The sequence below is a fragment of the Oncorhynchus clarkii genome, unplaced genomic scaffold, assembly GCF_045791955.1.
Source record: "Oncorhynchus clarkii lewisi isolate Uvic-CL-2024 unplaced genomic scaffold, UVic_Ocla_1.0 unplaced_contig_1723_pilon_pilon, whole genome shotgun sequence".
NCBI classification, from domain to species: Eukaryota; Metazoa; Chordata; class Actinopteri; order Salmoniformes; family Salmonidae; genus Oncorhynchus; species Oncorhynchus clarkii.
In genome coordinates this window covers 470001-477191 of record NW_027260956.1, presented here as the reverse complement: position 1 = coordinate 477191, position 7191 = coordinate 470001, and positions in this window count along the sequence as shown.

The following is a 7191-nucleotide window of genomic DNA, read 5'->3' as shown; positions in this document are numbered from 1 at the left end:
CAACATTTTTTAAAAATGTGTCGTTTCATGGGCATGTCTCAGTGCCATTATATATATTTTTTTACCTCTTCCAAAAGTTCGTATAGGTCATACTGTTTACACAGTATCCCAGTGGCCTAAGATACTGGACTCCTAAGCCAAAGATTTTGAGTTCTAGTCTTTTCTGAAGTGGCTGAGAGCAGAGTGGCACAGCGGAAGCGTGCTGGGCCCATAACACAGAGGTCGATGGATCGAAACCATCCTCTGCTAAACAGATTATTTTCAAAAATGAAACGCAAACAGAAATTAGAAAGCTAAATTTCATTTGCGTGTCTCAGTGCTATCCAGTACACATTGTTTTTACTGCTTGTATCAGTTCGTACTATTTGCAAAAGGTAGACAGTGCCCCAGTTAACTAATGGATAAGGCATTGGCCTCCTAAGCCAGGGATTGTGGGTTCAAGTCCCGTCTGGGGTGGATGAAAGCAGAGTGGAGCAGCGGAAGCGTGCTGGGCCCATAACCCAGAGGTCGATGGATCGAAACCATCCTCTGCTAAACAGTTTCTTTTAAGTGCGAACAACATTTTTAAAAAATGTGTCGTTTCATGGGCATAATGTCTCAGTGCCATTATAATTTTTTTTTACCTCTTCCAACAGTTCGTATAGGTCATACTGTTTACACAGTATCCCAGTGGCCTAAGATACTGGACTCCTCAGCCAAAGATTTTGAGTTCTAGTCTTTTCTGAAGTGGCTGAGAGCAGAGTGGCGCAGCGGAAGCGTGCTGGGCCCATAACCCAGAGGTCGATGGATCGAAACCATCCTCTGCTAAATAGTTTATTTTAAGTGCGAACAACATTTTTAAAAAATGTGTCGTTTCATGGGCATAATGTCTCAGTGCCATTATAATTTGTTTTTTACCTCTTCCAACAGTTCGTATAGGTCATACTGTTTACACAGTATCCCAGTGGCCTAAGATACTGGACTCCTAAGCCATGGATTGTGAGTTCTAGTCTTTTCTGAAGGGGATGAGAGCAGAGTGGCGCAGCGGAAGCGTGCTGGGCCCATAACCCAGAGGTCGATGGATCGAAACCATCCTCTGCTAAACAGTTTATTTTAAGTGCGAACAACATTTTTAAAAAATGTGTCGTTTCATGGGCATAATGTCTCAGTGCCATTATATATATTTTTTTACCTCTTCCAACAGTTCATATAGGTCATACTGTTTACACAGTATCCCAGTGGCCTAAGATACTGGACTCCTAAGCCATGGATTGTGAGTTCTAGTCTTTTCTGAAGGTGATGAGAGCAGAGTGGCGCAGCGGAAGCGTGCTGGGCCCAGAGGTCGATGGATCGAAACCATCCTCTGCTAAACAGTTTATTTTTAGTGCGAACAACATTTTTTAAAAATGTGTCGTTTCATGGGCATGTCTCAGTGCCATTATATATATTTTTTTACCTCTTCCAAAAGTTCGTATAGGTCATACTGTTTACACAGTATCCCAGTGGCCTAAGATACTGGACTCCTAAGCCAAAGATTTTGAGTTCTAGTCTTTTCTGAAGTGGCTGAGAGCAGAGTGGCGCAGCGGAAGCGTGCTGGGCCCATAACCCAGAGGTCGATGGATCGAAACCATCCTCTGCTAAACAGTTTATTTTAAGTGCGAACAACATTTTTAAAAAATGTGTTGTTTCATGGGCATAATGTCTCAGTGCCATTATAATTTTTTTTTACCTCTTCCAACAGTTCGTATAGGTCATACTGTTTACACAGTATCCCAGTGGCCTAAGATACTGGACTCCTAAGCCATGGATTGTGAGTTCTAGTCTTTTCTGAAGTGGCTGAGAGCAGAGTGGCGCAGCGGAAGCGTGCTGGGCCCATAACCCAGAGGTCGATGGATCGAAACCATTCTCTGCTAAACAGTTCATTTTAAGTGCGAACAACATTTTTTAAAAATGTGTCGTTTCATGGGCATAATGTCTCAGTGCCATTATAATTTTTTTTTACCTCTTCCAACAGTTCGTATAGGTCATACTGTTTACACAGTATCCCAGTGGCCTAAGATACTGGACTCCTAAGCCATGGATTGTGAGTTCTAGTCTTTTCTGAAGTGGCTGAGAGTAGAGTGGCGCAGCGGAAGCGTGCTGGGCCCATAACCCAGAGGTCGATGGATCGAAACCATCCTCTGCTAAACAGTTTATTTTAAGTGCGAACAACATTTTTTAAAAATGTGTCGTTTCATGGGCATGTCTCAGTGCCATTATATATATTTTTTTAACTCTTCCAACAGTTCGTATAGGTCATACTGTTTACACAGTATCCCAGTGGCCTAAGATACTGGACTCCTAAGCCATGGATTGTGAGTTCTAGTCTTTTCTGAAGTGGCTGAGAGCAGAGTGGCGCAGCGGAAGCGTGCTGGGCCCATAACCCAGAGGTCGATGGATCGAAACCATCCTCTGCTAAACAGTTTATTTTAAGTGCGAACAACATTTTAAAAAAATGTGTCGTTTCATGGGCATGTCTCAGTGCCATTATATATATTTTTTTACCTCTTCCAACAGTTCGTATAGGTCATACTGTTTACACAGTATCCCAGTGGCCTAAGATACTGGACTCCTAAGCCAAAGATTTTGAGTTCTAGTCTTTTCTGAAGTGGCTGAGAGCAGAGTGGCACAGCGGAAGCGTGCTGGGCCCATAACACAGAGGTCGATGGATCGAAACCATCCTCTGCTAAACAGATTATTTTCAAAAATGAAACGCAAACAGAAATTAGAAAGCTAAATTTCATTTGCGTGTCTCAGTGCTATCCAGTACACATTGTTTTTACTGCTTGTATCAGTTCGTACTATTTGCAAAAGGTAGACAGTGCCCCAGTTAACTAATGGATAAGGCATTGGCCTCCTAAGCCAGGGATTGTGGGTTCAAGTCCCATCTGGGGTGGATGAAAGCAGAGTGGAGCAGCGGAAGCGTGCTGGGCCCATAACCCAGAGGTCGATGGATCGAAACCATCCTCTGCTAAACAGTTTCTTTTAAGTGCGAACAACATTTTTAAAAAATGTGTCGTTTCATGGGCATAATGTCTCAGTGCCATTATAATTTTTTTTTACCTCTTCCAACAGTTCGTATAGGTCATACTGTTTACACAGTATCCCAGTGGCCTAAGATACTGGACTCCTCAGCCAAAGATTTTGAGTTCTAGTCTTTTCTGAAGTGGCTGAGAGCAGAGTGGCGCAGCGGAAGCGTGCTGTGCCGATAACCCAGAGGTCGATGAATCGAAGCCATCCTCTGCTAAACAGTTTATTTTAAGTGAGAACAACATTTTTAAAAACGTGTCGTTTCATGGGCATGTCTCAGTGCCATTATATATATTTTTTTACCTCTTCCAACAGTTTGTATAGGTCATACTGTTTACACAGTATCCCAGTGGCCTAAGATACTGGACTCCTAAGCCAAAGATTTTGAGTTCTAGTCTTGTCTGAAGTGGCTGAGAGCAGAGTGGCACAGCGGAAGCGTGCTGGGCCCATAACCCAGAGGTCGATGGATCGAAACCATACTCTGCTAAACAGATTATTTTCAAAAATGAAACGCAAACAGAAATTAGAAAGCTAAATTTCATTTGCGTGTCTCAGTGCTATCCAGTACACATTGTTTTTACTGCTTGTATCAGTTTGTACTATTTGCTAAAGGTAGACAGTGCCCCAGTGGCCTAATGGATAAGGCACTGGCCTCCTAAGCCAGGGATTGTGGGTTCAAGTCCAATCGGGGGTGGATGGAAGCAGAGTGGCGCAGCGGAAGCGTGCTGGGCCCATAACCCAGTGGTCGATGGATCGAAACCATCCTCGGTTTATTTTAAGTGCGAACAACATTTTTAAAAAATATGTCGTTTCATGGGCATAATGTCTCAGTGCCATTATAAATTTTTTTTTACCTCTTCCAACAGTTCGTATAGGTCATACTGTTTACACAGTATCCCAGTGGCCTAAGATACTGGACTCCTAAGCCATGGATTGTGAGTTCTAGTCTTTTTTGAAGTGGCTGAGAGCAGAGTGGCGCAGCGGAAGCGTGCTGGGCCCATAACCCAGAGGTCGATGGATCGAAACCATTCTCTGCTAAACAGTTCAGTTTAAGTGCGAACAACATTTTTTTAAAATGTGTTGTTTCATGGGCATGTCTCAGTGCCATTATAATTTTTTTTTTACCTCTTCCAACAGTTCGTATAGGTCATACTGTTTACACAGTATCCCAGTGGCCTAAGATACTGGACTCCTAAGCCAAAGATTTTGAGTTCTAGTCTTTTCTGAAGTGGCTGAGAGCAGAGTGGCGCAGCGGAAGCGTGCTGGGCCCATAACCCAGAGATCGATGGATCGAAACCATCCTCTGCTAAATAGTTTATTTTAAGTGCGAACAACATTTTTAAAAAATGTGTCGTTTCATGGGCATAATGTCTCAGTGCCATTATAATTTGTTTTTTACCTCTTCCAACAGTTCGTATAGGTCATACTGTTTACACAGTATCCCAGTGGCCTAAGATACTGGACTCCTAAGCCATGGATTGTGAGTTCTAGTCTTTTCTGAAGGGGATGAGAGCAGAGTGGCGCAGCGAAAGCGTGCTGGGCCCATAACCCAGAGGTCGATGGATCGAAACCATCCTCTGCTAAACAGTTTATTTTAAGTGCGAACAACATTTTTAAAAAATGTGTCGTTTCATGGGCATAATGTCTCAGTGCCATTATATATTTTTTTTTACCTCTTCCAACAGTTCATATAGGTCATACTGTTTACACAGTATCCCAGTGGCCTAAGATACTGGACTCCTAAGCCATGGATTGTGAGTTCTAGTCTTTTCTGAAGGTGATGAGAGCAGAGTGGCGCAGCGGAAGCGTGCTGGGCCCAGAGGTCGATGGATCGAAACCATCCTCTGCTAAACAGTTTATTTTTAGTGCGAACAACATTTTTTAAAAATGTGTCGTTTCATGGGCATGTCTCAGTGCCATTATATATATTTTTTTACCTCTTCCAAAAGTTCGTATAGGTCATACTGTTTACACAGTATCCCAGTGGCCTAAGATACTGGACTCCTAAGCCAAAGATTTTGAGTTCTAGTCTTTTCTGAAGTGGCTGAGAGCAGAGTGGCGCAGCGGAAGCGTGCTGGGCCCATAACCCAGAGGTCGATGGATCGAAACCATCCTCTGCTAAACAGTTTATTTTAAGTGCGAACAACATTTTTAAAAAATGTGTTGTTTCATGGGCATAATGTCTCAGTGCCATTATAATTTTTTTTTACCTCTTCCAACAGTTCGTATAGGTCATACTGTTTACACAGTATCCCAGTGGCCTAAGATACTGGACTCCTAAGCCATGGATTGTGAGTTCTAGTCTTTTCTGAAGTGGCTGAGAGCAGAGTGGCGCAGCGGAAGCGTGCTGGGCCCATAACCCAGAGGTCGATGGATCGAAACCATTCTCTGCTAAACAGTTCATTTTAAGTGCGAACAACATTTTTTAAAAATGTGTCGTTTCATGGGCATAATGTCTCAGTGCCATTATAATTTTTTTTTACCTCTTCCAACAGTTCGTATAGGTCATACTGTTTACACAGTATCCCAGTGGCCTAAGATACTGGACTCCTAAGCCATGGATTGTGAGTTCTAGTCTTTTCTGAAGTGGCTGAGAGTAGAGTGGCGCAGCGGAAGCGTGCTGGGCCCATAACCCAGAGGTCGATGGATCGAAACCATCCTCTGCTAAACAGTTTATTTTAAGTGCGAACAACATTTTTTAAAAATGTGTCGTTTCATGGGCATGTCTCAGTGCCATTATATATATTTTTTTAACTCTTCCAACAGTTCGTATAGGTCATACTGTTTACACAGTATCCCAGTGGCCTAAGATACTGGACTCCTAAGCCATGGATTGTGAGTTCTAGTCTTTTCTGAAGTGGCTGAGAGCAGAGTGGCGCAGCGGAAGCGTGCTGGGCCCATAACCCAGAGGTCGATGGATCGAAACCATCCTCTGCTAAACAGTTTATTTTAAGTGCGAACAACATTTTAAAAAAATGTGTCGTTTCATGGGCATGTCTCAGTGCCATTATATATATTTTTTTACCTCTTCCAACAGTTCGTATAGGTCATACTGTTTACACAGTATCCCAGTGGCCTAAGATACTGGACTCCTAAGCCAAAGATTTTGAGTTCTAGTCTTTTCTGAAGTGGCTGAGAGCAGAGTGGCACAGCGGAAGCGTGCTGGGCCCATAACACAGAGGTCGATGGATCGAAACCATCCTCTGCTAAACAGATTATTTTCAAAAATGAAACGCAAACAGAAATTAGAAAGCTAAATTTCATTTGCGTGTCTCAGTGCTATCCAGTACACATTGTTTTTACTGCTTGTATCAGTTCGTACTATTTGCAAAAGGTAGACAGTGCCCCAGTTAACTAATGGATAAGGCATTGGCCTCCTAAGCCAGGGATTGTGGGTTCAAGTCCCATCTGGGGTGGATGAAAGCAGAGTGGAGCAGCGGAAGCGTGCTGGGCCCATAACCCAGAGGTCGATGGATCGAAACCATCCTCTGCTAAACAGTTTCTTTTAAGTGCGAACAACATTTTTAAAAAATGTGTCGTTTCATGGGCATAATGTCTCAGTGCCATTATAATTTTTTTTTACCTCTTCCAACAGTTCGTATAGGTCATACTGTTTACACAGTATCCCAGTGGCCTAAGATACTGGACTCCTCAGCCAAAGATTTTGAGTTCTAGTCTTTTCTGAAGTGGCTGAGAGCAGAGTGGCGCAGCGGAAGCGTGCTGTGCCGATAACCCAGAGGTCGATGAATCGAAACCATCCTCTGCTAAACAGTTTATTTTAAGTGAGAACAACATTTTTAAAAACGTGTCGTTTCATGGGCATGTCTCAGTGCCATTATATATATTTTTTTACCTCTTCCAACAGTTTGTATAGGTCATACTGTTTACACAGTATCCCAGTGGCCTAAGATACTGGACTCCTAAGCCAAAGATTTTGAGTTCTAGTCTTGTCTGAAGTGGCTGAGAGCAGAGTGGCACAGCGGAAGCGTGCTGGGCCCATAACCCAGAGGTCGATGGATCGAAACCATACTCTGCTAAACAGATTATTTTCAAAAATGAAACGCAAACAGAAATTAGAAAGCTAAATTTCATTTGCGTGTCTCAGTGCTATCCAGTACACATTGTTTTTACTGCTTGTATCAG